This window comes from Stegastes partitus, unplaced genomic scaffold (assembly GCF_000690725.1).
Source record: "Stegastes partitus isolate 25-593 unplaced genomic scaffold, Stegastes_partitus-1.0.2 Scaffold580, whole genome shotgun sequence".
NCBI lineage: Eukaryota > Metazoa > Chordata > Actinopteri > Pomacentridae > Stegastes > Stegastes partitus.
The window spans coordinates 45,104-52,753 of NW_007578311.1; positions in this window are offsets into that span (position 1 = coordinate 45,104).

Below are 7,650 nucleotides of genomic sequence, written 5' to 3' on the forward strand. Positions count from 1 at the left end.
CCTGTAATGTGATATATTAACAGTGGAACATGTTGCCTTGTTGTTGAGGGAACACATTATAGAACGTTCTGCTATTAGATGTTTCTGCAACAATAACAAAGGAAAGATGTTCTCAATACAACATTCAAAAAGCATTTTCAAGACACTATTGAGTCCTCAGATGACAGAATGTTCTCTCTGTTGACAAAGGTGGAACATTCTGGCTGCAATGTTCTGAGGATGTTGTTGAGGAAACACATTACAGAACATTCTTCTATTAAATATTCTCACAATGTTCCACTGTAACAAAGGACAAACACTCTCAAACCAAAACTCCAGATGTTATCGAGGCCTCAGATGACGTTCCTGTAATGTGATGTATTAAAGGTGAAACATTTTGCCTTTTAGTTGAGGGAACCCAATATAGAACGTTCTGCTATTAGACGTTTCCTCAACGATAATGAAGGAGAGATGTTCTCAATGCAACATCCAAAAAGCGTTTTTCAAGACCTCAGATGACAGAACGTTCTCTCTGTTGACAACGGTGGAACATTCTAGCTGCAGCGTTCTGAGGATGTTGTTGAGGAAACACATACTAGAATCTACAAAATGTTCCACGATGTTACACGACAACAAAGGAAGAACCAAACATATGTGGTCGTCCTGGCTTTAAGAGGAACATTCTGGAAACTAGGAGACAACTTCCTGCTGAAAATATTAGCAGAACTTTGCAGAACTTCCTCAGAATGACACTGAAAAGACCCGCGACTGAGGATTCTAACACGGTTTGTGAAACACTGTTAGGGATCAGCTGGTTCCTTTCTTTATCACAGCGCCTCAAATTAGATCGCAGCAGGGCGGTTCCTAAATCCTATTTCAGACCTTCCCCGAAAAGAAAAAAAAGGTTTGAACACTTTGCAAACTACAGAACACATCCGCTCGTTAAAAAGAAAAAAAGAAAATAGAAGAAGAAGTTACATAATTATTCTCTGACTTGGCAAATTACGAGCATATTTTTCAGAAGCGTTTGGTGGAATTCGGCCCATCTTCTGGTCCGGTGGGGGAAGAGATGTAGGAGCGAGAACAAGAGTGTTGCTCTTTATTGCTCCATCTCTCTTTCACGCTTTTCTGAATCTCTCTATTACCCAGGAAGTCGGCAACGCGAGCGCACTGTCCGTCCGCGAACAACCCCGTAATGTACATGTAGATGGGGGAGAACGCGCGCTGCCCGCTGTGTGTTTGTTGCGGCGCTATGATGGATGTCTCTCTCCTCGTATTAGGCGTTTAAAGACGAATGGGGTATTGGAAGGGAGCAGGGGGATGAAGGAGAAAGAAAACAGGCACTTAAGGGGGCCTAAACCGTTTAACCGTTTAACCTCGAAGCCCTCTCAATGTCAGACCGCCTCCTCTGTTCTCCGACGAAACTCGCATTCGCTTTTTCGTAATTAAGTACAACATGTTTTCAAAGCAGCCGTAATGACTCAGAATGCAATAATAATTTTTAAAAAGACAATTAGGTTACTGCACTGCACGGCTCGACCGCGGCTGGCTTATTTATTCGTGTTGTGGATTATTTCGTTGATTCTTTGTGATCGTGTCCTTGTCAAAAAAAATAACAGAAAAAATGTCTTGTTTCATCTAGAACTCAGACGTTTTCTATTGTCTGTGGAATGAAGCAGAGAAAATCCTTCAATTTGAGCTACAAGAATGAGAATATTTGACATTTTTCTTGATAAATTCTTTAAAAATGGCCAATCAGTCATCGGCTTTTCTGTTCTGTGCAGCACTGTGTGTCCAACGCAACTTCAACACATAACATAATGATTACAGAACGAATAAATAAATAATAACGCACAGTATATTGTGAGATGAACATCGAAGAGACGAGAGAAAGTCGGTGAAGTCTTTGGAATTATCTTAATTTATGTATAAATATTGCCTCGACATCTTCATGTAGTGCTGGAGAACGTTTAACTTTAGATGAAAACAGTACAAAATATTAAAGACAATCTGCTCTACAAACTGAAAGCAGACAAGTTATTGTGCTTTTCTTGTCCGTATTGAATGCAACAGCCAATTGCAGACAGTGTGAGTTATCAAACCAAAGCCTTGTGTAGATGGAGGATATATAGTAGTACTGCTTTATCAGTCTGCTAAAGTGAAGACATTCTGCCATTTAAGCCCCATTCATGAGCTGCTCACGTTTTCGTAAAAGGTGGCAAACTTTCTGTGCGATTTTCATCCCAACACAAGACTGAACAAATAAACGACATATAGCCTATTTTTAGTGTTTTGGACGAATATTGGTACAAAAACATCCCAGAGAGCAAAAGACACAATTTGCAAATCATTAAACCCTTTTTCTCATTCACTTCAGTCCTCAATTTCACATCTGTTGCAAACTTCAAAACTCCATACCACGACAAAAACCAAGTCTGTAGCTGTGAGATTAATAAAACACATCAACAATGAATATAATCTGGGTTTTGCTAAACAAAAGCTTAAGTTTAGTTTGATGCTTCCAGCTGTTTCGGCGCATTTCCTCTGAGTTTATTAAATACCTGCAGCATCAGACAGCACAGAGTCTCCAAAAGGAAAGAAAGTTAACTATAATAATAACCTACACTTATAAATGATCCCTGACGTGAAGCCTGGATGGATCAGGATCTGAAACGCTGAACTTTTCTTCACCGAGCGTCACAGTTTGTCAGCTGCAGGTAAATCATTCTCAGAGCTCCGTTACAGGATATTTGTAATTTTGCTGTCGGTGAAGGAGAAGTTAGATTATTATCACACATGGAAGGAATTTATAGAGTTTAGGAAATCATAGAGGCACTCGGCTGTTAGTTATTTGGACATTGTTATTTAGCCTTTTTGTTTATTTGTATGCATTATACATCTATATACATCTAATCCGTATAATCTCCATCACTGTGGTGTCTGAATAATACTGTTAGGGGCATTAAAAGTGAAATATGTCCCACTGACAACAACTTTAAAAGAAACTTCCTAAAATATTTGCAGATAAATATATTTTAAAAAGATAGTTGTCGCACTTTTTATGCATTACATGGTACAAAATATCAGGTAAAACATTTATTATGTGTAATGTTGGTGCCTTTCTTTAGGACAAAGCTTGATGCATCTTCATTTTTTCCATCCAGATTGCACAAAAGATGCGTTATTTCATCTCTTCTGTAATGACCATCATTGCCGTCACCCAAAAAGCGTCCGTCTGTCCATTTATCGGCTTATCAACGCGCCACAAACCGGGTGAAAACATTTATAGTTCCCTCGAAAAATCAGTGTATCGCTGATTGACTGATTTGCAACGATGGAGAATTAACCCTGATTGGCCGAACTGTCCGTTTGTAATCAAAGTGGATGAGGCGAGGGCAGGCGTCAGGATGAGACTCTCATTACTTTCCTCGCTACTTTGGTCTCCTCTCATCCCCTACATCAATTTATAATGCCGCTCTCTCATCGCGTCTCCTCTCCCTCTTTCCCAAGCCTTCTGCTCATCAAATCCCCCTCCTAGACTTACACATTCCCTATTTTTCATTTCCATGTTCTGCCTCCCTCTCTCTCTCCTTCTCTGTCTCTCTGCTTTCTCTCTCCCCTGGATATTTAGTTTGATTTATTGCCTCTTGTTGGAAAGGTTGGCGTTTTAATAACTCAGCTCCTCCTCACTCGAAACGAAGAGAGAGAGAGAGAGAGAGAGAGAGAGAGAATGTGCGAGAAGAAGAAGAACTTTAGTAAGCACAAAATAAACGTGCGGACAGACAGCAAGGTTTTTTTTTTTTTTTTCTTCTAGTGCTTTCCTTTTATCTCCCCAGCACTCTCCCACTCTTTCATGTCTTCCGGTTCCCCCCTCGCCGTTCACTCCGGCTGAGGATATAAAAGCTAAACGTGCAGCTGAAATGGATGTCAATTTGAGCTCCTCTCTGATCTGCGCAGAGAAAAATACACATACGTGCACGTACCCAACATCTGTAATGGACTGAGGATGTGAAAACTGACAACCACATAAAAAATGGACCATCTGGTTTGAGGCAGAGCAAGGGACCAAAAAATAAATAAATTTCGGCAGAATATCAATGATGGAGAGGAGACAGCGCTGTGGCCATGACACTACAGTACACAACAGAAGTTAGCATGCTGCTGTGCAACATTGCTTAAAAGTATCAATAAATGCATTATTTCTAAGTCAAACAACAGAGTATTTCCTCTTACGAACAATCAAAAACAAATTATTTATCAAGACTATATTAAAAAAAATCAGGCCCCAAAGTAGGAACATATTGCCACAGACCTGAATCCCCCTGTGATCCCTGAAACTAAACCACCCGTGATTTCTAATCAGCCAAACTGCACGAACATGGTTCTGAAATGAGCTGTGAATGGCAGAACTTTCTCAGTTCTGGACCGATGGACTGCTCCACATGGAAAAAAATTAAACAGAGGAACTAAAAAAAATCTGCTTTTTAGACTTCACAAAGATGAAAAATTATTATTATCATTATTATGAAAAAAGATCAACTAAACATCAGTGACCCACAGTGTGAGCAGTAACCAGGAGGTCTAGAAGGAGCCATAGTAGCTCTGATCAGGGCTGCAGTGGTCGTCCTCCTACAATGACTCCACAGACAGTGAACTACTTTCACTATGGAGCTGTGAACAACAGACAAAGGCAGCTGCTTCAGACTTGGTACAGGGGTTATTAATGGAAACCAGAGTTAATGTGAAGCTCAGACAGTGAAGGACATCTCAGAACATCAATCTCTGTGGACGGATAACAAGAATAATAGCCTTGCTTGCTGTTAGGTACAAAACTGCGATATAAAACTTTGCTAAATATCATAAAAAGAAGCCTGTTGAATGTTGGACAACATTCTCTGGTCAGATGAAGATCAAAGTGTTGGGCTCAGATGGAGTCCAGATGTTTGGTGTGAACCTGACCAGGACCACCACAGTGGATGCATCGTCCTGACAGTGAAGCACGGAGGTGGCAGCATCATGATATGGGGCTGCATGAGGGCAGAAGGTGTTGATGACATTCATAGATGAATGTCTGAGGATAAACCAGAACACTGGCTGACTAGATGACTCCCAGTCTGCGGAAGATGGAAGAAGAGGAATATTCCAGCAGGAGAACTATCCAGAGAAAAAAATCTGAGTTTCTAAAGAAGAAAAGTGGCCTGACTAAACACCTTTGGGGTATTTTAAAGAGAGTGAAGAGCAGAAATTTGCTATTCACTCTCCATGCTAAGGAGTCTGTCATCAAGAATAAATGCGGACGAGGTGCTGCTATAGCTCACCTGGTTGAGCTGGTGTCCCATGTACAAGGGCTATAGTCCCCGATGTGGAGGTCATGAGTTTGAATCCCGCTCATGGCCCTTTTCCGCAAGTCCTTCCCCCTTCATCTCCTCCACTTTCCTGTCTCTCTCTCTGCTGCTCTATCAAATAAAGGCAAAAATGCCCCCCCCAAAAAAACTTAAAAAAACAAAAGAATAAAGGCAGACATAAAAGTGTTGCATTGACTTCCTACTGTGGGGTCTGTATTTTTAATATACTAACTTTAAACTGTTAGTTTTTCATTTTAAATAAGAGCAAACACTCCACTTCTACGCCTAAACCTAAAAATAATGCAATTACTGAGAGGTGACGCAGCGTCGAACCATTTAACATTTAAGTAATCCTGCACCGGGGTGTGCTCACGCCTGTTCTAATGTAAGCAATAAAAGGCAGGATAAGAGGCGAGAAATCAACAAAGGGTGAAAAAGGGTCAGCGGAGAGTTAAAGAGAGCGAGACGCAGATAGCGAGAGACAAAGTGGGGAGATTTCTAGCACCAAACAGAGCCTTTATTTAGATGGTGATTATTCACGCTGGTCATTAGAGAACCATATCACTTTCCCTCATTTACTGAAAGACAGGGAGCGGGAGGCCAATCATTAGAAGATATCGTTTTCACCCATGTTCTGAGGAGGCAGACACGATCCACATCCTTGAGCAATAAGACAATAACTAGCAATTAATAATTCAAATCGCAAACCGCCAGCCAAAGGTTTTGGGGAGTTAGGAAAACCTGTTAGCAGCACTTCTGCGTCTGCACCGGAGCTAAATCTACCTGATCGGGGTAATTATGTCGTCTCAGCTATAGGCCGGCCGTATTGATTGTTGTTTTGCGGCAGCGTCTCCTCCAAGAGCAATTAAGTTAAATTGTATGTAGAGTTAATTACAAAGCATGAAGTGGGATTATTGGAAAACATGTGTGCACTTCCCTTTTAATTAAATGTTTGCAGGTGTTTATTGTAAACCTGTCACACGTCGCGCTGCGTTATAGTGTAAGAGCAGCAGAATGGAGGCAATTTAATGACATGCAGATCCACACACACACACACACACACACACACGCACGCCGACACGATGCTAGTGTCTGATTCCGCAGTAATAACTCACAGGGAAAATCGTTGATGGGGAAAAAGTCATTGACAGGGAACAGAAGAAGAAGAAGAAGAAGAAAAAAAAAATCTGCATTTTTATCTCCAGCCTCTAATTTTAAGTGGTCCGGCCTGTTTGAACGTCTCCTCGGGGAACAATTAACTTGCTTTTAGTTCCTACCACATAAGCATGTCTGCCAAATCCCCATCAGATCACTGCCCACAGAAACACACACACACACACACACACACACACTGACAGTCGGAGATTACAAGACACAAAAGACACAAACGTTAATGAAGAAAGCGACGCAAACAGCAGTTTAGAGAAGAAACGCAGAGGTTTTCACCAGACGAAAAGCTGCTTCCCTTTTATTGTATCTACAAACGCTTAAATGTGGATGTTTTGAGGTGTCGTTGGCATCATTTTGAAGAAAACATTTATGAAAACACACAAATATGACAATGCGGGGCTTTTTTATGTGTAACATTTCCGTCTCTTATCTCGTTCGGAGCCACATGACGGAGCAGGTAGGAGATTTGCGTCCTCCTCAAAGGCACTTTAATGGGGTTAAATAATGGCTGCGAACCTGCCTCCTCTCAGAAATATCTTTTTTGGCACTGGGCAGAATTGTTTGTCTTTAGAGCATAAACCCAGGAAGTTACAAAATAATAAAATAAAAAAAAAGTAGAGTGTCTTGGCAGTAAATAGATCAAGACATAACCTTCACTGCAAATTTTTTCTGGCAGAATATCAAACCGCGCGCACAAACAGCCACAGCCTCGTTCATCTCAAAGTTAATTTTACTACAGAGGGTTCGCTCGATCCATCTGGGATGGAGAGGAGGGATGCGGTGCAGTCGGGGACAGAGGAGGGAGAAGGGAGGATAAATTGTGGAGGTGTTCGGGGAGGAGGGAGGTGGGGGATAGAGGATGGCTGCTGGCACACGGAGAGGATGGAGGGAGGAAGGAGGACTGGACGGAGGGAACAGAAGGGCAGAATAATGTACAGAGCTGCTCGTCCTTTTTCTCGCCTCCATCTACTGATCACCCGCAAACGCTGCCAGAAGGAGACAGAAAGGAGCGGATGAGAGGAAGAACAAAACGAGAGCAGGTTGGAGGATTGTTTTATGGAGGACAAAAAAGTTCTTCTTCACAGCCAGATGTCAGAAGTTTTAATACATTAAATGTTCAAACGCGAGAACCCTGTACGAACCTGCCAAGTCACTT